The sequence below is a fragment of the Pongo pygmaeus genome, chromosome 23, assembly GCF_028885625.2.
Source record: "Pongo pygmaeus isolate AG05252 chromosome 23, NHGRI_mPonPyg2-v2.0_pri, whole genome shotgun sequence".
In the NCBI taxonomy this organism is placed as follows: Eukaryota; Metazoa; Chordata; class Mammalia; order Primates; family Hominidae; genus Pongo; species Pongo pygmaeus.
Window position 1 is genome coordinate 196,855 of NC_085931.1, and position 24,824 is coordinate 221,678.

The 24,824-nt window shown below is 43.2% G+C and overlaps 1 pseudogene; it reads right to left on the reverse strand.

Moving 5' to 3' along the window:
- Nucleotides 1-22,037: 22,037 nt before the first annotated feature.
- On the reverse strand, nucleotides 22,038-24,401 carry LOC129027263 (angiogenic factor with G patch and FHA domains 1-like; annotated as a pseudogene).
- Between the last annotated feature and the right edge of the window lie 423 nt (nucleotides 24,402-24,824).

The following is a 24,824-nucleotide window of genomic DNA, read 5'->3' on the forward strand; positions in this document are numbered from 1 at the left end:
ATCTGGGCTGGGGCTGTTGGGGGTAGGGGCTGTGACTGCCTTGGCTTGTCATGGTGCCACCCACAGATGTGCTTGCCCTGTGCTGCTTCTCCAGCAGCTGACTGCCTATGGCCCTGAGCCTGTCACACCATGCTTGCTACTTCATGCTACTTGTGTTCGAAAAACCATCCCAAGATGGTGCTGCTGGATGTGAGTGCTGAAAAGGGGGCAGCACCTTTGTCCTGGGGGATTAGAAGCTGACCAGATTCCTCCTGACTCCCTCCCAAAACAAGTGGGGCTGGTGATGCCATTAATGATGCCCCCCAGAGGATGTGTTTGCACTGGCTGAACAAATACACGATGCACAGCCCTAAATGAAGACACATGAATGGGGTTTGTGGACATCAGTCAGCAGCTGGGAAACAGGTGCCTCTCAGGCCTCTCATTCTTCAGCAAGTGTGGAATGTGCCCATGCCCTTGAGTGTATACATCTGGAGTGTATACATCTGGAGTGTATACATCTGGAGTGTAGACATCTGGAGTGTAGACATCTGGAGTGTAGACATCTGCCTGTTGATATTGCTGCCACTATCCCCATGCCCAATCTGGCTTAAAGTCCAGGTTTTAAGTAAAAAAGATAAGAGGCTTTTCTGTGTTCTGGGATAGGAAGCCAGGGATCTGTGTAGGGCTGGGGTTGTGTGCACATTAGTTTTGTGACAGGATGAGAGCTGCAGTGGTTTTATTAATCGTGAGAGCCTGGCCTGGTTGTAGCTCCTGGTGAGGGGGAGGGAGTCAGCAGTGTTGGTCCGGGAGACATCCATGTGCCCAGCCCTGGCCTTCCTGCCCTCAGGCACAGCAAAAGGCACCGCCACAGGCCCCGACTTCCTTCCCTACTCTCTGCAGCCCAGATGGGAATACTTGGAGGCTACAATCTGAATGTATTTTTCTCCCATTTTAACCCAAGCTGCCTAACACACAGTGGGGGTAGGGTGGGTGAAGGGCCTGGGGGAAAGCAGGGCTGGATCATGGATCCTGGGTGAAATTTCGAGATACAGAAGTGGTTGTCACCTCTCTGTGGAACCCAGTTCCATACCTGGTCCTTGTCACACAGCCCTTTCTACAGAGAATAGCTCTGGGGCATTTGGGGATCCCTATGGCCCCGGGTGGCTTCCTGGCCCCCGCTGCCTGTGCTCCTTCCCTTGTCTGCTGTCAGAGCCCAACATAGAGGAGGAGGTTGCTGCCCTGGGAGCCTGAGGGAGCTCTTCCCTTGCCTGCTGGCAGAGCCCAACATGGAGGAGGAGGTTGCCGCCCTGTAAGCCTGAGGGAGCTGTGTCTGACTGGGGCTTCTGCCTGGGGTTTTGCAAAGAGCTACCAATGAATATAGTCTTTCCAGATACCTTGTTTCAAAGGAAGTGAGCATGAGCTAGCAAGTGTAGCAATCCCACAGCTGATAAACAACTTTGTCTTGGTTTTAAACCATCACATCTTCATTTCACATTGGAATAAAGTAAGTGAAACTTGCTACCCCAGCCTCGCCCGTGTGTTCTGTAACCCAGTCTCCTTTGGTTGTGAGGGCTGTTGTCAGAAATGTTATAAGAAAAGATTATGCATAAATTAAATCAAATGTAAAATTATGCTTATAATGTCACTTGAGTGAAAGGTAAGAGGGTAGAGTCACAGGCACTCAGCTTGGGTTTACCCACCCATCACTTACCAGGCTCATGAGAGTGTGGCACAGGTGAATGTCACCTGACATTGGTGACAGAAGAGAAAAGGCCGGCATGAAGGCTAGGTAGGGGAGAGGTGCCAGGCTGTGGGGCCAGGCCCTGAGCATGCTGGACCTGTGAGGTCACTGAACATCTAACTGCCCAGGCACCGGCCCTTTTCACATCAGTTGAGGTAAGAGGATGGGGGAGCACTCTCTGGAAGTCACACTGCGCTGGGAGAATGAAGGAGAGTCTACAACTCACCATCCTAGGGTAGGTTTTAGAGTGAGATGGACTGTCTTGGAGAGCTAATGAGACGGGAGGAAGGCAGTCCCCCAGGTGCATCTGAGGGCCACAGCCTATGAAGTAACCGGTGTGTGTGGGAGTGGCCTGTCCCTGTGAGAGGAGAAGTTTAAAGCTATTACAGCTGGTGGCTGCTGCTCAGCCTTCCCTCTGCAGAGCAGGCAGGTCTCAGCTGCATGTGTATCTGAATGTCTTTTGGAGTGTTTAGAGAGTCCTCTATGTCTTAGAAATTTTGAAAAGAAAAACAAATTTCAATTCTAATGTTTATTAGTTTCCCTGAGCTAATTGGAAAAAAAAAAGTCCTTCACCTCGAAGTTTTAAGTGACACCCAAGGGTAGCCACCAGTGTCTCGGCCACTGAAGCCTTGTGCATGCTCCCACTACCAGTTTGATTTGCAGCCTCATGGTTGCGTTGTGCTACATGTTCTTTCCTCTGGCCTTGTCCAGTGAAAACGGTTCACGTGGCTAACACCACTTCTTGAGATACGGGCACCATGTAAAGCTGAGAATGGATTGGGTTTAGTTACTATTGTGCCTCCTCCTCAACCGAGAGGCCCATTTTTCCTGGTTGATTCATTAAGTGTATTAGTGCTGTCAGTCGCCTTTGGACAACTCAAATGACAAGAGGCTGTTGTTTCATAAAGAAAATGAAGGCTTTATATGTGAAACCCTCCTTTTCTCTTCTGCTTCTCTTAGGTGAAAGATTTTATTTTTTTAAAAAGGGTACATAGTGGTATCCCAGAAGGTGTAGTGTGATAACTGGCATGTGCTAGGCTATGGTTTCGGTGTGGATGGGCAATTCTTCAAGATGGAAAACCAAGTTTCACTGAGTTGCTGGAGCCGCACTCACCTTTCTCCACATCCCCCAGCATGGGCTTTCACTTTTCTCCCGGGCTTGAATTTTTTTCACATCCATATTGTTTACACACACACACACACACACACTCACACACACATCTGTCTGTCAGTGCAGTGGCTGAATCAGGGGTCAGTGCAGCCTCAAACTCTTAGGCTCAAGTGATCCTTTCACATCAGCTTCTCAAAGAGCTAGGATTACACTACAGGCATGCAATGCTACACCCAGCCAATTTTAAAATTTTTTTGTAGAGGCTGAGCCTACTTATGTTGCCCAAACTGGTCTTGACTCATAGGATCCAGCGATCATCCCACCTTGGCTTCCCAAATTGTTTACATTCCAGGTGTGAGCTACCAAACTCAGCCAAAAATATTTTTTAAAGAACAGTTACAACCAAATTATGAGTTATGATTGTGCCACTGCCCTACAGCCTGGGCACCAGAGCAAGACCTTGTATCCAAAAACAAAGCAAAACAAAACAAGAACAAAAAACCTTATAACCAAATTAAACTTCGAAGATTGTGTCATCTGTGTCCCTCTCTGCCCTCCAGTTATCACTGTTAAATATAATGGTTATTGAGAAAACAGTTAGATATTATTAAGAAATTTCTATATCTACTCCAGCTGAGAATAGGTATTCTGATGTGGCCGAAACACTTTCTCACTGCTACCTTCAGGGTCTGAACTAGCAAATCAAATCAGGACACCTGCAGAGGACAGTTGGCCATTTTCAAATAGAAAGAGAAATACCCCCATTAATGAGAGTAATCCAGTGATTTTCAAAAAGACAAGTCAGACTGAGATGCAGCACAGTCAGGGCACAATTACCCTGGAATAATCACTTCGCACAGAACGGTTGTGGAGCCTTTCTAAGATGAGCAAATTTGGGCAACATCATTCTTGCTTATTTATTCCCAGCCCCCGCTGCCCACCTGATTCCTAACGGCCACCCCACAATGTGGTCAGCAGTGAGGTGCAGCGTGGTGAGAGAGGGGCTCAGAGATGGGATGAGGGTCTTTCCTGCATCATGAAAATGCCTAATAAGTTGTTTAAAAGATGTCCAAATGTTCTACTTCCTGCCCTTAAATAGCTGTTAAGATGCATGACACAACAGATCCTGGTAAGGGAAAGAGCATGCGCATTTCAAGTCTCAGCTCACTTCTTAATTAGCTGTGATACTCTGGGAATGTGACCCCAACTATTCGAGCCTGTTTGCCTGTCCACCCAAGACAATCCTAAGCAAAAACAACAAATCTGGAGGCATCATGCTACCAGACTTCTAACTATACTTCAAGGCAACAGTAACCGAAACACCATGGTATTGGTACCAAAACAGATATATAGACGAATGGAACAAAACAAAGACCTCAGAAATAACACCACACATCTACAACCATCTGATCTTCGACAAACCTGACAAAAACAAGCAATGGGGAAAGATTTTCTATTTAACAAATGGTGCTGAAAAAACTGGCTAGCCATATGCAGAAAACAGAAAGTGCACGCCTTCCTTACACCTTATACAAACATTATCTCAAGATGGATTAAAGTCTTAAATGTAAAACCCCAAACCATAAAAACCCTAGAAGAAAACCTAGGCAATACCATTCAGGACATATGCATGAGCAAAGAATTCATGACTAAAATACCAAAAGCAATTGCAACAAAAGCCAAAATTGACAAATGAGATCTAATTAAAGAGCTTCTGCACAGCAAAAGAAGCTATCATCAGAGTGAAAGCAACCTACAGAATGAGAAAATTTTTGCAATCTATCCATCTGACAAAGATCTAACATCCGGAATCTACAAGGAACTTAAACAAATTCACAGGAAAAAAAAAAACATCAAAAAGTGGGCAGAGGATATGAACAGACTCTTCTCAAAAGAAGATATTTGACTGAGTGTGGTGGCTCATGCCTGTAATCCCAGCACTTTGGAACGTGGAGGCAGGTGGATCACGAGGTCAGGAGTTTGAGACCAGCCTGGCCAACATGGTGAAATCCTGTCTCTACTGAAAACACAAAAAATTAGCCAGGCATATTGGCAGGTGCCTGTAATCCCAGCTTCTCGGGAGGCTCAAGCAGGAGAATCACTTGAACCCGGGAAACAGATGTTGCAGCTAGCCAAGATCCTGCCACTGCATTCCAGCCTGGAGCAGAAATACCATTTGACCCAGCAATCCCATTACTGGGTATATACCCAAAGGAATATAAATTTTTCTACTATAAAGACACATGCACATTTACGTTTATTGCAGCACTGTTTACAATAGCAAAGACTTGGAACCAACCCAAATGCCCATCAATGATAGACTGGAAAAAGAAAATGTGGCACATATACATCATGGAATACTATGCAGCCATAAAAAAGAATGAGTTCATGTCCTTTTCAGGGACGTGTGTGAAGCTGGAAACCATTATCCTCAGCAAACTAACACAGGAACAGGAAACCAAACACCATATGTTCTCACTCATATGTGGGAGTTGAACAATGAGAACACATGTACACCGGGAAGGAAACATCACACACCAGTGCCTGTTAGGGGGTTGGGGTCAAGGGGAGCGAGAGCATTAGGACAAATATCCAAAGCATGTGGGGCTTAAAACCTAGATGGCAGGTTGATAGGTGCAGAAAACCACCATGGCACATGTAAACCTATGTAACAAACCTGCACGTTCTGCACATGTATCCCAAAACTTAAAACAAAGAAACAAACAAAAATGCACTAACGCTCAGGGTGAGTGGGGGTAGGGGCTGGGGTGGGGCACGGGTGGGTGGGTCCTGGTGTTTTATTCAATCAGTGGCGCTGGTGTGGGAACCACCAAATCAGGCGCGCAGTTTGAGAGGAGAGGAGGGCGTGGCTTCTGCCGTTTGGCGGGGCCTTTGTCTCTCGCTGGTGCTGGTGCAGGAGCTTGGGATGCATCTCCTCTTTTGCCTCCTTCACCTTGGGAAATCCGGACAACTCCCTCACAGCCCCTGTTGCCCTGTGATCTGTAGGTCCTTGGGGACGCATAGTTAAGGTGCTGTTACCATGGGGTGGTCCTTGCTCCCAGAGCTCCCAAGATGGTGGCGGGTGGCTTCCATAATTTCAGCAGGCCACTTCCAACATGGTGGCAAGCCTCCTGTTCTCTGACCTGGGGCTCTTGGCCTCACGGATGCCAAGGAATGGAATCTTGAGCCATGCGGTGAGTGCTATAGCTCTATTAGAAGCTGTGGGTCACGGAAGAGAACCGTGGAACCCAGTGACTAGTGTTCAGCTTGATTAGGATGAACCGAGGCACTTAGCTGTGCAGGAACAATGGCAAGCCTTTAGCCCTATTGGGAGTGGCAATGGGTGCCTTGCTGGATCAGGAGCACAGCGGACACCTTGCTAGCCAGGATGGTCTTGATCTCCTGACCTCGTGATCCGCCCGCCTCAGCCTCCCAAAGTGCTGGGATTACAGGCGTGAGCCATCGTGCCCAGCCAAGAACTGTCTTCACAACAATTGGTGCTGGAGAAATTGGGTACCCACATGTAAAAGAATGAACCTGGGCCCTTCATTTATACTGTAAGAAAAAATTAACTAACTGGATCAAATACCTAAATGTAAGAGCTAAAACTACAAAATTCTTAGAATAAAATATAGGAGAAACACATCATAACACTGGATTTGGCAGTTTTTTTTTTTAAACAGGGCACCCAAAACACAATAAACAAAAGAAAAATAGATGAATAGGACTCTATCCAGAATATGCAAAGAACAATTCAGCAACAATAAAACAAACTACTTGTTACATAGGCATGGGCAAGGACTTCATGTCTAAAACACCAAAAGCAACGGCAACAAAAGACAAAATTGACAAATGGGATCTAATTAAACTCAAGAGCTTCTGCACAGCAAAAGAAACTACCATCAGAGTGAACAGGCAACCTACAAAATGGGAGAAAATTTTCGCAACCTACTCATCTGACAAAGGGCTAATATCCAGAATCTACAATGAACTCCAACAAATTTACAAGAAAAAAACAAACAACCCCATCAAAAAGTGGGGGAAGGATATGAACAGACACTTCTCAAAAGAAAACATTTATGCAGCCAACAGACACATGAAAAAATGCTCATCATCACTGGCCATCAGAGAAATGCAAATCAAAACCACAATGAGATACCATCTCACACCAGTTAGAATGGCGATCATTAAAAAGTCAGGAAACAACAGGTGCTGGAGAGGATGTGGAGAAATAGGAACACTTTTACACTGTTGGTGGGACTGTAAACTAGTTCAACAATTGTGGAAGTCAGTGTGGCGATTCCTCAGGGATCTAGAACTAGAAATACCATTTGACCCAGCCATCCCATTACTGGGTATATACCCAAAGGACTATAAATCATACTGCTATAAAGACACATGCACACGTATGTTTATTGCGGCATTATTCACAATAGCAAAGACTTGGAACCAACCCAAATGTCCAACAATGATAGACTGGATTAAGAAAACGTGGCACATATACACCATGGAATACTATGCAGCCATAAAAAATGATGAGTTCATGTCCTTTGTAGGGACATGGATGAAATTGGAAATCATCATTCTCAGTAAACTATCACAAAAACAAAAAACCAAACACCGTATATTCTCACTCATAGGTGGGAATTGAACAATGAGAAGACATGGACACAGGAAGGGGAACATCACACTCTGGGGACTGTTGTGGGATGGCAGGAGGGGGGAGGGATAGCTCTAGGAGATATAACCAATGCTAAGTGACGAGTTAATGGGTGCAGGACACCAGCATGGCACATGTATACATATGTAACTAACCTGCAGATTGTGCACATGTACCCTAAAACTTAAAGTATAATAATAATAAAATAAAATATTGGCAAAAACTTAAGCAGACATTTCTCTAAAAATTATGTAAAGCGGCTAATAAGCACATGAAAAGATGCTCAACAAAACTCATCATTAGTGAAATGCAAATCTAACCCCAAATGACATATCATTTAATACCCATCAGCATAGCTACTACCAAAAGAAAAAAAACAAAACAGAAAATCACAAGGGTTGGTGAGGAAGTGGAGCAATTAGAATCCTTGTACACTGTTGGTGGAAATGTAAAATGCTGCAGCTGCTATAAAATAACAACACAGTAACTAAAAAATTTACACATAAAATCACCATACGATCCAGCAATTTCACATCTGGGTATGCAGCAAAAGATATGAAAGCAAAGACACAAAATAATACACATACACCTAGGTTCATAGCAGCATTACTCACATCACCAAAAAGGTGTTTGAATTACTCAAGTGTTGTTTGAATTACCATCAATGAATAAATAGATAAAATGTGATGTATACATACAGTGGAATGTTATTCAGCTATGTAAAATAAGGAAATTCTGAGACATGGTACGTCATGCATGAACCTTAAGGACATTGTGCAAAGTAACATAAGCCAGTCATAAAAGGACAAATACTGAATCATTCCACTTATGAGATACTTAGAGTAGTTAAATTCTAGAAACCCAAATAGAAGAGTGGTTCCTAGGAGCTAGAGGGGGAGTAACAAGGAGCTTATTTAATGGGTATAGAGTTTTGTTTCTGCAAGTTGAAAGAAGGTCCCTATGAATGGTAATGACAGTTGCAAAACAATGTGAAAGTAGTTAATTTTTCTGAGCTGCACACGTAAAATAGCTAAAATGGTTAATTTTATGTATACTTTACCACAATGTAAAAAATAATTTTTAAATAAACTATAGCTATCTGCAATATCATGAATTAATATCATAAATATAATGTTGCATAGAAGAAAGTAGATGTAAAAGTACACATATTACACAATCTCACTTATATAAAATCCAAAAAGTGAACAGAACTGAGGTTGTGGCTTCCAGTAACAACGAAGTAAAGTAGCTTGTTGAATACTTCACAGATAACTGTAACAAAGCTCTTTGGTCACAGGGCTGCAGCACTGCAATCCCAGCATGCACCAGGCACAGGGAGACTGCGCTAATCACTGGAGGAAGGGACGAGGCTCCGCGCGCCTCGCTGGTCTTGCTGGGAGTTGCAGTCTCAGCCCTTTGGTCACAGGGCTGCAGCACTACAGTCCTAGCATGCACGGGACTCCGGGAAAGTGCGCGTCACTGGAGGAAGAGGCAGGGCTGTGCGCGCCTCCCTAGAATTGTTGGAAGATGTATTCTCATAAACACTCCCAACCCTTTGGTCAAAGGGCTACAGGACTACAATCCCAGCATGCACCAGGCTCCAGGGCGAGGCGCAGCCTTGGAAGAAGGGGCAGAGTTGTACCCGCCCCACCTAATATGCTGGGAGCTGTAGTCCGTTAACTACTCTCAGCCTGTTTGTCGGTAGGCTTCAGAACTATAATCCGAGCATGTACCGGGATCCGGAGTGCATAGCCCTGGAGGGAGGGGCAGAGCGGTGTGGACTTCCCGGTGTCCAAAGCACTGCTGAGTTCTGATGCTATGCCCACTCTTTGCAAAGAGAGTGAGTACAGAGGTGCACATGGAGGACAGGTCTGCACTGAGCATTGAGGAGGGTGTTACCCTACGAAGACACCTTCCGTTTTCCCAAATCGGGCAGGTTGTCCTCACCTGATTGGCCCTATCCTTCTCAGGTTCCTCTTTCAGTTGCACTCAGCATTCTTTCCAGAGCATTACCTCCTCTGCAGCCCAGGGCGCTGCCTTCTTTCCTAAACTGCTGTGGAAACTTTCCTGATGCCCAAGACACTGTCCATTGTGCCGCAGCCCTCTTTTTTCTCTAGCCAGAGCACGCACTCAACCGTTTTTGAGAGAAATCTTCCACCTGGCCTGCTTGTGAGCAGCTTCAGAGCTGTGCAGGGGTGACAAGGGCTGTGGCTTCCTGGAAATGTCACTCTCAATGGCGCCTTTTTCATGAATGTGAAAGTCTAGGCATCAGAAAGGTTAATTATTGGGTTGCACAAAATCAGCTAAGAGCAAAGGAAAAAAACCCATTTCCGAGGCGTGAGTCTTGTGAGCCATTTTCATCAACCCATTTAAGTGGACAAGCTCCAAAATGCAACCTGAAGCTGCGGACTATTTAGGCATTTTACACTTGAAATCATTGGTCTCATCTCAAGTCAGGCCTGGCTTGCCAGTGTCTCAGAGACACAAATGGGACCTGATACCTCAGGAACAGATAGTGTTCCAGCTTTATGGGAGCAACTTTTAAGATGTGGAGCACTTGGGGTCATTTGAAACCCGCTGTCCTCAGTAGGGACTTTTACTTCTAGAGAGCATGTGCATTTTGATTTTATCTGTCCTCAAGCTGACCCTTTGTTCATTTTAATAGTAAAAAAACACATTCCTGGGTGGAGATTTAAGATGCTAATGAGACATGCAATGTATGCGCAAATATGTACAGCTACTGTACATGTGTACCCAGAAGACGAGTCAGAACATGCTTACTGTAACACTTCTTTCCACCTTCTTATGAAATAGTCATGCAAAACTCCCATAAAGAAGGTTTCTCCAGCAATAATTAATGCTGTCTCACATTTATGAGCAGGCTGCCCTGGAATCTCTTTCTCAGACTGTACCGTCTATTCTGCACTTAATTTTCAAAATACTCTCTTTTTTTTTTTTTGCAATAAATTCTGATGTACTTCTTTTGTTGTGTGTCTCGTTTAAATTCTTTTAAACTGAGAAGATAAGAACCAAGGTATGACATCAGCCATCAACATTTCTGGTGCCATGACCTGGGGAGAGGTTTGTCTGCTTCATTAATTTCATTTTCCCTTTACTTGCAGTGAATACTATGGCAGTTCCAGACTACCTGGTTAACTATCGCTGCTTGTTCCAGCGCTGTTTCAGTAAAGTTCTGGGGAAACGTTTTTAAGTCGCCTGTATTCTTTAGAGAGAGAATATATGTCCGCTCTCCTTTTGGCTGCTGCTTCTGTAGTATCGGTAAATACGCTAACCACATGGGTTGCCCTCAACATTTCATATTTGGGCTATTTGCCGCTTAGTTTCACATCTTTCTGGCCACAGTTTAGACTCGGCTTATCGTTTGTTGTCCGTTCAGCAATACTCGATCGCCACCTAGTGGCTATTGTAATTTATTTTCTGGTCAGGTTTTCTGTTTACAAAATTTTTGTTTTGTTTTGAGCAGCACATTAAGAGAACCCTGTCCCTTCAGGCTTTATGCATTTCCCAGCTCCTTGAAATCGTTCTCCAACAGGCTTTCTTTGCTGAACAAAAGATGCACAGTCATGTAGATGCCCAGTCGTAGGGATTGAATCTGAGCATTCCAGGTGTTGTAATTGGGCATCACAAATGGCAAACAAGTGAATTAGGGCAAGGCTTGTCAGCCAGACATCTGCCCCCCAGCCAGCAGTGGGGGTCATCTCGGTAGGGCTGGAGATGTCCACCGCTGGGGGGAGCTAGGACGGTGTATGGCAAATGCCTATGACCTCCTAAAGCTTCAGTTAATGGGGTTTCCAGGGGATGTGCTGGACACCTTGGTGTTTCCACTTGGCTCATGAGGATGCCCACAGCCTCCTGGATTTCAGTAAATGTTCTGTCGTTGCAGGATTCTCTCGGCACCATGGGAGCCGCTTCCTCTACTGTCACTGAAACACTCCTGGGATGTATATCTAAAAATTAGAACAGCTTTTGGCTAAATGAACTTAGAAAAAAGAAAACCTTATCTTCTTTTGTAACACTATTTAGCCTGCCTACAGATTAGCTGACGAAACATGGCTGGAGAATGAGACTGTGAAATTTAACTCCATCCTACAGCTAGATCTTTTCTGTAGTAATCAGGGAAAATGGTCTGAAGTATCCTATGTGCAAGCCTTTCTGGCCTGACATCAAAACCCAGCTCTATGCAGCACCTGTGGGCTAAAGCCTAGTAAGCCAGAAAGTCCCTCAGAACCATTAGAAGACCATCTCTTATTAAGGGGAAGGGACCCCAGACCCCACAGCCCAACACCAGCTCCAGACAGGGGCCCTCAGGGGTCCACACCTCCTTTAGAATCCCCAGCATCCCCACACTATCAGAGTCTTCTGTAGAATCTAAGCTTGTTTCACCTCCTCCTTATGCTCCTTTCTATTGGCCTTTGCCAGATACAATAGAGACCAGCCCAGCTGCAGTTACTCACAATGGGACTTCACACCATTCAGGGCCAGAGAAATTGCTCCCCTTACAGAAAGTCCCAAATGGAGAGAGGACCATCAGAGTGCTTGTTCTACTCTCAATAAATGATCTAATCCAATATAAGCAACAACTCTGATGGCCCTCAGACAACTTCAGCGCATTTACTGAAGACTTCCAGGCTCTAACTTTGACCACCATTCAACTGTACCATCCATAAATGGACCGAATGACTGCTGCCAACTTAGCTGCACAAAATTTTGCTTATTAGCAAAAAATAGAAAACACTTAAAACATTTGTTGCTTTCACCATTTTAATGCAAAATACTTTTGCAGCATAAATGTCACCATAAGGTGGAGCCTTGGGAATCCAGTATAAACTATCTCAGAAAACCTCAATGGTTCCGCAACAAGCAGCAGAAGGCCTCAATAGACTTCAACAATGTCTGGACTCCATGGCCACTGTAGTCCGAGAAAAGCAAAGAGCCTGGGGTCTTCTCCCAGCCGGGCAAAGAGGAGCATGTTTATATCTAAAAGAAGAATGCTGTTTTTGAGATCAGTCAGCCTGGTCTAGTCCAAGAAAATATTAATAATATCATCACCCAGGCAGACAAAATTGAATCTCTAGGAACTTCCATGGGAATATGAAAGCAATGTCTATTACCTGCCTTACTCTCTTTAATTGTAACAGCCACTACTATACTTTCAGCTTTTACTTTTGTTCCAATTTTGTTTAAAATGTTTACTGATTTCTTGCTCTCTTGCTTATGGCAACTCCATGTTTGCATGATGGTTTTGCAAGGCTTTCAACCTTTGGCTGCCAACATCTTGCCCACTGGTTCCACGAATGACATGGTTTACACCCGGTTAGATCACACAGGAAGAAACTTTAGGGCCCAGACTAGGCAGAAATTACACCCACTCAGCAGGAAACAGCTCCAGAAAAAGTGACCTAGCCCGTCAACCTCCAATATGATTATGACCCTAAGATCTCTTAGGGGGAAACTGAGGCAGAATAGATCAGAATAGATATTCAAGAAAATGACCATGATCTTGGGATACTGAAATGTGGGGAAAAGAGAGATCAGACTGTTACTGTGTCTATGTAGAAAGAAGTAGACATAAGAGACTCCATTTTGCTCTGTACTAAGAAAAATCCTTCTGCCTTGAGATGCTGTTAATCTGTAACCCTAGCCCCAATCCTGTGCTCACAGAAACTTGTGCTGTGTTGACTCAAGGTTTGATGGATTTAGGGCTATGCAGGATGTGGTTTGTTAAAAAAGTGCTTGAAGGCAGTATGCTTGTTAAAATTCATCACCACTCTCTAATCTCAAGTACCCAGGGACACAATACACTGCGGAAGGCCACAGGGACCTCTGCCTAGGAAAGCCAGGTATTGTCCAAGGTTTCTCCCCATGTGATAGTCTGAAATATGGCCTCCTGGGAAGGTAAAGACTTGACCATCCCCCAGCCCAACACCCATAAAAGGTCTATGCTGAGGAGGATTAGTAAAAGAGGAAGGCCTATTTGCACTTGAGATAAGAGGAAGGCATCTGTCTCCTGCTTATCCCTGGGGAATGGAATGTCTCAGTGTAAAACCCAATTGTATGTTCTATTTACTGAGATAGGAGAAAACCTCCTTAGGGCTGGAGTTGAGACGTGCTGGTGGCAATACTGTTCTTTAATGCACCGAGATGTTTGTATACACGCACATCAAGGCACAGCACCTTTTCTAACCTTGTTTATGACACAGAGACATTTGTTCACGTTTTCCTGCTGACCCTCTCCCCACTATTACCCTATTGTCCTGCCACATCCCCCTCTCCAAGATGGTACAAATAGTGATCAATAAATACTGAGGGAACTCAGAGACCAGTGCCGGCGTGGGTCCTCTGTATGCTGAGCGCCAGTCCCCTGGGCTCACTTTTCTTTCTCTATACTTTGTCTCTGTGTCTCTTTCTTTTCTCAGTCTCTCATTCCACCTGATGAGAAACACCCACAGGTGTGGAGGGGTAGGCCACCCCTTCATTGAAACTGTGGTGACTGTACAGCCAACACAATGAGCCTTAGCATTCGCATTGTAATTGGGCTCATTCAAGCTAAGCTATCTTCATTAAGGACTTTCTGTTCTAAAGAGCATGTGCATTTTGATTTTCCCTGTCCTCAAACTTAACTTTTGCTTATTTTAATAGCAAAAAATACACCCCCCAGCTGGGCACGGTGGCTCACACCTGTACTCCCAGCAATTTGAGAGGCTGAGAAGAATGGATCACTTGAAACCAGAAGCTCAAGACTAGACTGGCCAACATAGTGAAACCCCATCTCAACTGAAAATACAAAAATTAGCCAGGTATGATTGTGCATGCCTGTAATCCCAGCTACTCAGGAGGCTGAGGCATGAGAATGGCTGGAATTCGGGAGGCAGAGGTTGCAGTGAGCAGAGATTGCACCACCACACTCCAGCCTGGGCAACAGAGCGAGACTCTGTCTCAAGCAAACAAACAAAAATACACTCCTGGCTAGAGGTCTAAGATGCCAATGAGACATGCAAAATATGAATAAGCATGTACAGCTACTGCACATGTGCACCCAGAAGACCACTCAGAACAGGCTTACTAGCAGCTCCTCTTCCCCCTCCTTATTAATAATAATGTAAAACTCCCATAAGGGGGTTTCTCCAGCGACAATCCACGCTGTCTCACTCTTATGAGCAGCCTGCCCTGAAATACCTCTCTCACGGTGTACTGTATTCTGCACTTAACTTTCAAAATTTTTTTCTTTTCCAATAAATTATGCTGTAATTCTTTTCTGTGTGTCTCTTGTTTACATTATTACAAACCAAGAAGACAAAGATAGAGGTATTACATCAGCTCTCAACACAGCAATAAATCAGCCTCCTTCTTGTGGGCGTAGTCCATGCACAAAAGGAGTCACATCACCTAGGTGCTGGACCCAGAGATACGTCAAAATTTATCCTATGCACAAAGTTAAGGTAATAGAGGAGAGTCATATTAAATAGTTTCTGGGCCCAGGGACATGTCACAATGGCTCCTGTGAGCAGAGATCAGGCAGAAGAATCACATAACCGGTGTGCTGGACACAGCGATAAGCCACCCTTTCATCTGTGGGAATGACCCAGGCAAGAAAGAAGAGTCACAGCATTTGGGTGCTTGCTGCTGAGGTACGTAACAATCTCTCTTATGGGCAAAGCCCAGGTAAGAGAGGAGAGTCACATCTCCAAGGTGATTAATGTAGAAATATGTCACAAGAAACTTTTTAGGCAGGGCCCATGCTGGATCTTCTTATCTTCCAGATGTTAGGTCCGGGGATATGTCAGAATACCCAAAATACACAGGGCTCAGTCAAAAAAGGAGAGCCACGTCACCTCGGTGCTGGGTCTAGACATATGTCACATCTCTTTTATGGGGAAAGCTCAGGTGAAAAAGCAGGTCACATCAAATAGTTGTTACGCAAAGAGATATGTCACAATGCCTCCTGCTTGAGTTGTCTAGGCCAAAGACTCACATCATCTTGGTGCTAGGCCCATGTTCATATATAAACATTCAACCAGAGTTAAAATGGTGGCTTATTTCTAAACCCAGCTTATAGGCAAGGGAGGACTGTCCTATCCTGACCTAGTTAATTGTAATGACGTTGACTCTCAAACCCGGGCTTAATGCCACGGGTACGACCATGGGTCCCTACCAGCAGGAAGGTCTCAAAGTTGATTGCAACTGTCATTCAGACTGTATAGTGCCATTGGGTAGTACACAGAGATTGCTAACTGCGCCGAGCACACAGGTGAGATTGTGGCACTCATATGCACACCCAGCCAACAGTAAATATTCTCATCCTCTCACATGAACACAGGTCACTGTTGAGGTTCTGAATTTCACACCTGTAGTCAGTCAAAGGTGGGAAAAATTGACATATATGGATAATCATGGGTTGGTGACTCTCAGGCCAAGATTCAGCACAACTGTGAGGCTGTGACTTCACTAAGGTGACACAGTCTGCAGAGGAATTGAGGCTCTCATGCACAAATCCAGTCTGGTGTTGAGATCGTTACTCATGGGCTTAGACCCAACATACAAGAGGTGTTGAATGTCATGCCTACAACTGTGACAGTTGTGGGATTGTTAATCTCATTCCCGGACCATTCTGCAGGTTTCATGGTGAAATTTCCCAGTGCCTAGCACCTGAGTGACTTGACGCTCTTGCATGGACCCAGCCCACAGATGGGATACTCACATATTGCTGGATCCAGCACCTTGAGGGTGTAACTCTATTCTCCTTCCTTGGCGCTGCCCACATTGAGCATTTTGACATATCACTAGACCTTGCACTCAGGTGATGTGAGTCTCCTCTTCCGCCTTGGCACTGCCCACAGTGAGCATTTTGACATATCACTAGACCTTGCACCCAGGTGATGTGAGTCTCCTCTTCCACCTTGGCGCTGCCCACAGTGAGCATTTTGACGTATCACTAGACCTTGCACCCAGGTGATGTGAGTCTCCTCTTCCGCCTTGGCGCTGCCCACAGTGAGCATTTTGACGTATCACTAGACCTTGCACCCAGGTGATGTGATTCTCCTCTTCCGCCTTGGCGCTGCCCACAGTGAGCATTTTGACGTATCACTAGACCTTGCACCCAGGTGATGTGAGTCTCCTCTTCCGCCTTGGCGCTGCCCACAGTGAGCATTTTGACGTATCACTAGACCTTGCACCCAGGTGATGTGAGTCTCCTCTTCCGCCTTGGCGCTGCCCACAGGAAGCGTTGTTCTATATAGCTTGGCCTGGCACCCAGGTTATGTGACTCTCAGGCTTGTGCCCATATGGGACACTGTGGTATATTGCTGGGTCCGCTACCCAGGTTATGTAACTCCTCTGCCTGGGCCCTGCCTACAAGGGGCATTGTGACAGATTTCTGTGCTCATTGGCCAGGTAATGTGATTCTCTTTTCCTGTCTGGTCCCTTTACACAGAAGGGATTGTGACATGTTGCTGGGCTTAGCACCAAGTTGATGTGAATCTTCTGCCTGGATCAAGTTCACAGAAGGCCTTGTGACATACCTCTGGGTCCATTACCTATTTGATGTGACTCTCCTCTCTTACCTGAGCATTGCCCATAAGAGAGATTGTGACATATCTTTGGGCCAAGCACCGGGATGACGTGACTCTTCTCCCTGCCTCGGTCATGCCCACAGAGGGAAGTGTGACTTATAACTGGGCACAGCACACGGGTGAAGTGATTCTTCTGCCCAGTCCCTACCTACAGTAGTCATTGTCAAATACCTCTGGGCCCATCATCTAGACTATGTGACTCTCTACTTCTTCCTAGGGCCTGCTCACAGTAAGGATTGTGACATATTACTTTGCCCAGTACCTACATGATGTGACTTTTCTCTCATGTCTGGGCTCCGTCTTGGAGATGAATGTGACACACAGCTAGGCCTGGCCCCTAGGTTATGTAACTTCTCCTTTTTCAAAATCCTACTCACCAGGGACATTGAAACATCTCTCTGGGCACGTCACTTAGGTAATGTTACCCTGTTGCCTGGAGCCTCCCCTCAGCAGGTATTGTGACACATTGCTGGACCAAGTATCTATATGATATGCTCTCCTTTCTTTCCTGGGCTTTGTATACATTGTGTATTGTAATATATGGCTGGGTTCAATGACTAGGTGGTGCAATTCTTATGCGTAGGCCCTACCCACGGGGACATTGTGACATTTCTTTAGCTCTGACTCTCCTCTTCTGCCTTAGCCCTGCCAAAAATGGAGGTGGTGAAATATAACTGGACCTAGCAACCAGCTAATATGACTCTCCTCTTTTGCCTGCACCCAACATATTTTGGGTATTGTGACATATCACTTATCTCAACACCTACAGGATGAGAGGCTCCTGCCTGAGCCCAGCCATCAGTAAAAATTGTCATTTTCCCACATGAACACAGCCCACAATTGAGGTTCTGAATTTCACACCCAGAGGCAGTCAAAAGTTGGAAAGTTGGCTCTCATAAGTGGATGTTGTCCACAAGCGGGTTTGTGACTCCCTGACCAAGATCCAAAACACTTGTGAGGCTGTGACTCCACTAAGATAACTCAATTTTCAAAAGGCATTAAGCCTCTCATGGAAAAATCCATTCCACCATTGAGATTGTGACTTATGTACATAGATCCAACATACAGGAGGCTTTGGCTCTCATACCCAGAACTGGCACTTATGTGGGATTGTTAATCTCACCCAGGGACCTTCCTGAAGGTGTGATTCTGACGTACACCTCTATGTGGGATTGTTAATCTCACCCAGGGACCTTCCTGCAGGTGTGACTCTGAAGTATACCTCTATGTACGTTGCAGCGAGCCGAGATTGTACCACTGCACTCCAGCGTGGGTGATAGAGTGAGATTCTCTCTCAAAAAAAAAAAGAGGCAACGACCTTGCTTCCTGCCTCTGCCTGAAGTTACGGGTCCCTGACCTCTGCTGGCACCTAGCAGTCAAAGTGGATGGGGTCGTGGTCAACTCTCAGCCGAGCACAGGGCCCTTCCCCTCTCGCTACCCCACACAGGTGAAGCTGCTGGTCATGGCTAATCTGGAGCTGCTCTGTGTCCCACAGTTCCCTGCTGAACCAGTAATATTTATGGGGTACAGTGTGATGTTTCACTGCAGCATACTACATGGTACAGTGTGATGCAGTGAAACATCACACTGTACTCCGTAAACATGTATAATTATCATGTTAATTATATGATGTTCCACTGCATCATACTACACGGTACAGTGAGATGCAGTGAAACATCATATTGTACTCCGTAAACATATATAACTATCATGTGTTAATTACATGATGTTTCACTGCATCATACTACACGGTACAGTGTGATGCAGTGAAACATAACATTGTACTCCGTAAACATTTATAACTATCATGTGTTAATTACGTGATGCTTCACTGCATCATACTACACGGTACAGTGAGATGCAGTGAAAGATCACATTGTACTCCATAAACATATATAACTATCACGTGTTAATTACATGATGCTTCACTGCATCATACTACATGGTACAGTGTGATGCAGTGAAACATAACACTGTACTCCGTAAACATATATAACTATCATGTGTTAATTATGTGATGCTTCACTGCATCATACTACACGGTACAGTGTGATGCAGTGAAACATCACACTGTAGTCTGCAAACATGTATAATTATGTTAATTATGTTTCACTGCATCACATTGTACCATATACACTGTACAGTGATCCAACCAGAGTAATTAGCATATTTAACACTTTAAACACTTATTTCCTTGTGCTAGTAAAGTTCAAAATCCTTGCTTCAAGCTATTATAGAATAAACGGTACATTATTATTAGCTATAGTCATCGTGCTGTGTAACAGAACACCAGGATTTATTCTTCCTAACTGTAACTTTGTACCCAGTGACAAAGCTCTCCCCACTCCCTCATCCTTCTGCCATCGCTAACCTCTGGTAACCACCATCCTACTGTCTACTTCTATGAGATGGACTTCTTCAGATTTCACGTGAGTGAGAGCACGTGGTCTTTTTCTTTCTGTGCCTGGCTTATTCCACTTAACATAATGTCCTCTAGGCTCATCCATGTTGACACAAATGACAGAACTTCATTCTATTTTATGACTGAACATTATTCCTGTGTGTGTGTGCCTGTGTGTGCGTGTGTGTGTATAACATTTTCTTTATTCATTCTGTAGATGGGCACTTATACACTGTTGGTAGGAATGTAAGTTAGTACAATCATTTCCCATTTCTATAGGGAGAACAGTATGGAGGTTTTTCAATAAATTCTAAATAGAACTACCATATGATCCAGCAATCTCATTGCTGGGTTTATATCAAAAGGAAACAAAATAAGCATGTCAAAAAAGATAACTGCACTCTCATGTTTATTAAGCAGTATTCACAAGAACCCAAACCACTATTTCTTCTAAGTATTTCTTAATTTACCTTTTTTTCATATATTACACCCTAAACTTTTAAAGGATTCATGTCTGGTTTCCAATTTCTGAAACTTACGAGTCACTGATTCTTTGACTGTTGCCTTCCTATTTAGAGAGTCTGGTAAAACAAATTCTTTTTATTTCTTCTCAATCTAATCTTCATATATAAATATATTTATATTTTCTATTAATTTGCCTTCTATAACATATATGATTACATTAATTGTGATCAGCATTTCACTTTACTAGTCCTCTTTTTGTCTCAGCCTATTTTACTATGTAATCTGTATGTTGTACATTAAATTGTTTTACAACACTTTCAATACTTTATTTTTCATTTGCCTCTTTTCCAAAGATAGCTTGACAAGCTCGTAGTTTCTATCCACATTATTTTGCTTTTTTGTTTTTCCATTATATTGACTTAAACATTTAAATATAAATTCAATATCTGAGATTTATGTGCCATATAATTTCTTCTGATGCTTCACCCCAGTAGCTCATCTCCTTGTGTGCAACATAATTTATAATTTAATCCTCACATATGGGAGACACCACATTCCAATGCCTGCAGGCAGTGTCTCTTTGTTTATTCCATTTGCCTTGTCAGAAGGGAACAACCCACATGGACCTGACATTCTTGTAATCAGATGCATCTGAGTGGAGCCCTGGCCTCTTAGGTTGATTACTACTCTGGATCATTACCTTTATTTACTTCCAGTCCTGGGAAGTTTTCTTAATTTCCTTTCAACTATATTAGGCATTCTGTGAATTCTTGTAACTTCTTGATGATTTTAATTGTCTGCATTAAGTGTTTATATTATTTTTCTGAAAAGCAGAAATATCAATAATTGCATATATGAGTGAAATATTTTACATAGATTTTCTATGGCATCTATCACCATGAGAAATTCCAAGTTTTTTTCATTTGAAACACCCCTGTCATCAATAGACCATATTGTAATAATTTGTAGAGTGTGATTACTTTATATTATTAGAAAATTAATTATATATTATGTACATATTTTTGAAATACTCCACTGCAATAAATAGTATATGGTCAGAAGTATTGTTTTCTCTAACATAAAACAAATATGAGTAAAATTATTTTCCTGAATTCAGACCTTTTGGCTTCAATGGCCATTCTGTCTCATTAGGACTTCCCTGATCCATAAAAGACATTTGTATTTTTTGTTAATTCATAATTTATTGAAATGAATAATTTAACGTTATAATGTTTTATGGCAATTTAGGACATTTTCAATAAATATATTGAGCTTGAGGCCCTTGCTAAGTATTCCTTTTGTACTCGAAATCAGATTTTTCTGGCACAACTTCATTGCCTGCAATGGTATTTATAAGAAGTATGAATGCCAGCACATGGACTATTTCAATACTGTACTCATTTGTTCATGTATAAACATTTCATTAGCTATGAAACGAACCAAATGCAAATGCTGAATGTACAGTATATATCAACATATTCAGATTCTTCACCGAAGAAAACAATAAAAGACGAATTTTCTGTGGCATGTCACCTGTTCATTAGTTCTTTAATATGATTTAGGCTATTCCAAATATTAGAAAATGTATGCATCACTATTCATGTTGTCTCAACATTTTTTATTTAGGTCCTGAAGGGCATAAAAAAGAATGTATATTGTCAGATTTATTTTTATAGATTTTAGATGTTTCTTTTGCTGTATTTTCTGTGCATACTAGTATGAATATATGGAGACAAGGACAAATGAACATTTAAGTGGTTATATGAATTTTGCTTATATGGCTAATTGCTTATATGGATGTTGTAAATGACAAAATAAAATAGTAAAATTTGATAAACTTATCTGTGCCCTGTGAACTTTAGTTCACTTACTGTATAATTTAATTGAGTCACTAATAATTAGTTTAAAAAGTGTTTTTTAACAGCTGCAAACCACATTTTATTACACATTTCTGAATCAGGAAGGGGTAAACTGTGACACAGCTTTCTTGTGGCACTGACTTTTTTGGGGAGAAACATTCTGCAATAAAATAAGAGTTTCCAAACTCTATTTATAAAAAAGCTTGAGTTTTCTTCTGTGATTAACCTTCACTCCTCAGTCCCTTTTACCCAAGGAATGGTTCCTACGTCATCTTTTGGAAGTTTAGTTTCTGGAAAGTTTTCAGCAAACCTCTCCTGTGCTTTGTCCCAGTTGTTGTTGTTGTTGTTGTTCTTGTTTTGGAGAAGGTGAGTCTCTTTAATTGAGGATGGTTTGTCTGTCTCCAATCCTGCATGTGTTTGCCGAAGCTGAAGCTGTATTGGAATTTTTATTCTCCCACCATCCCTCCTCAGGCCTTCTCCTGTTTTCAACGCATCTTTTTCAACATCTTCTGACCTTTGTCGCTATCAGTAATTTCAGAACGAACAGATGCAGGAACATCATCTCTTTGGAAATTTCCTTCACTTCCAATCTGCTCCCTATGTTTTCCAACTCTATCTTTATATTTTTGATTCTCCAGTATCTTATCATTTTTGTAGTCTGTATTCTGTAAACCATATTTTACTCGTATATTTTTAAAATCCTTTTCTTCTTTCCAACTCGTTTCCTTCTTAGTTAATGATGGACCAACAAATGATTCATCTTTCTTATCAAGGAAAAGGTGAGCTCTAACCTGCCCTGGTTCACATCCAACACAGCTATTACTGCCAGGGTGAATGTAATAAGATAACACAGTGTCTACAACTTTCACTTTATCTCCATGGTCAGGTTCATAAGGGTCACATTTAGTTTTCAGCTGAATAATCCATTTTCCATTAACAATTGTTCCATTTTGACTACCTGATCCAAAAGGACATAACTTTGTAAGTCATGGTCAAAATAGATTTCTGCATGAAACTTACACCAACTTCAGGGATTCGAAGAGTATGCTCCATATCATTTTCTCTTCCAATTGTAGCAGGTTTTACAGCAGTAATGATGAAGAATGATCCTGTCTGTAACACAGGTGATCTAACGACAATTACTGTCATATATGAGGGCCACACTTTTTCCTAATCTTCCTCCTCAGTATCTTTTGCAGTTGCATTGCCTTTACTGGTAATGCCTTCATCATAACTACCCTCGGCCTGAGAGTCGTAATTTCACCTTCTTCTGGTTCACTATCAGTCCCTGTGATTTTCTCATCCTTAAAGATGAATTGAGATGTTTTCATTAAGAGGAGATTCCATAGCATTTCCACTAACTGGAACAGTGAATTTTGGGGGATTATTTTTGTGATGAATGCCTATTTTGGCTTTTTTTTCACATTTGTGAAATTGTTTTTCCCGTTGCAGCTTGTATGTTCAACACTGAAGGCTTCTTGATCCTCTGAATTCAAATCCTTTTCCTCACTTTTTTTTTTTTTGTAGAAGAATCTGGATCCTTTCTTTTCTCAATTTTTCATTTTTGTTTTGTGCTATAAGTCTGAAAATGTTGCAAATCTACTCGAGAATGAAATCCATAGCGACCACTTCCCACATCACAGTAGTAATAAATTAAATCATAATATATTTAATTCTCAGAATCTTAATAGAAACCAGTGCTGTGGTCAAAATACAGTCCAGTATTTTCATCATAACTTAATCCAGTCTGTGATAAAGCCGCTTCTGCTGCACCTCTCAAACTTCCATCTAATGACGAACCTTCTAAGGATGTATCTTGTGCTGCTAATGCAGATGCTGGCTCCTGTGAATTTGAGGCAAATGACCCTCTTGTCTACATTTAACATTTGGTGTCTTATCAGTACCAGGGTGAGCATCATTTTCTATTTATAACTGGTCGTTAGAATTCAAAGCAAGAGTTTCAATATCCTGATCTTGCTGATTTGACAGTTCAGTCACTCACTTTGTTTGGAAGACTAACATCATTAGAGTAGGTCTGATAATAATAATCTGAGATTGACCAAGGAGCATGGTTCTCTGCGAGTACTTCTACATCAGACTTTTATTATCTCCATTTCTCCCGCAGCGGAGTACGTGACTGAGTTCTTCCAGCTGCGTGCGGAGCTCCTGGCGGTTGCTTGTTTCGCTCTGAGCAGCCTTCCTGTGCGAGGCCATAGCGTCTCCCGTTTCCGCACCTGCCGCCTGCAGCTTCGCGTTCTGGTTCCAGCTTCTCCGCCCTCCTTCTCCGCTGGGCCAGCTCGGGCTCGGAGAGGGGGAGGAGAGGCCACAGCGAAGGCGCTGGCGGCGGGTACGGACCCGAGGCCGTGAGTTCGGGCGCCCGACGGCTGCGGCCTCGGAGGGGCTGCTCGGGTCCGAAGCGGGGGCCGGCGGAGCCACAGCCACGGGGGCCGCGGGAGGAGCGTCGAAGTCCAGGGGCCAGAAGCGCTCCGGCTGTTCCCGAGTTGAGCTGCAAACAGTAGCCAAGCGTGTTTTAAATCGAGTTTCCCTGTGGCTAGATATGACCTGCTGGTTACTCTTATTTTTTTTCTCCATTCGTTGGGCTATGATTGACAAATTGAAAAGTGTGTATTTTTAGGGTGTACAATACAGTGTTTTGAGATGTCAGTAGTCTTTACATTACCTCAGTTAAGCTAGTTAGCATATCTATCCCCTCACATAGTTAATACGTTTCTGTGTGTGTGGTGAGAGCACCTGAGATCTACTCTTGTAGCAAATTTCAAGTACACAGTGTTGTTAACTATAGTCACTATTCTGTACATTAGGTCCCAGCCGTTACTCACCTTGTAACAGAAGGTGCCCCCTTCCATGGAAATCTCCCCACTTTCCCCACTTCCTAGCCCATGGGAACCACCGTTTTACTGTTTCCATGGCTTTTTATTTTTTTATTTTTATTTACTTTTTTAGATTTTACATACAAACGAGATCATGCAGTAGTTGTCCTGTATTCCGCTTATT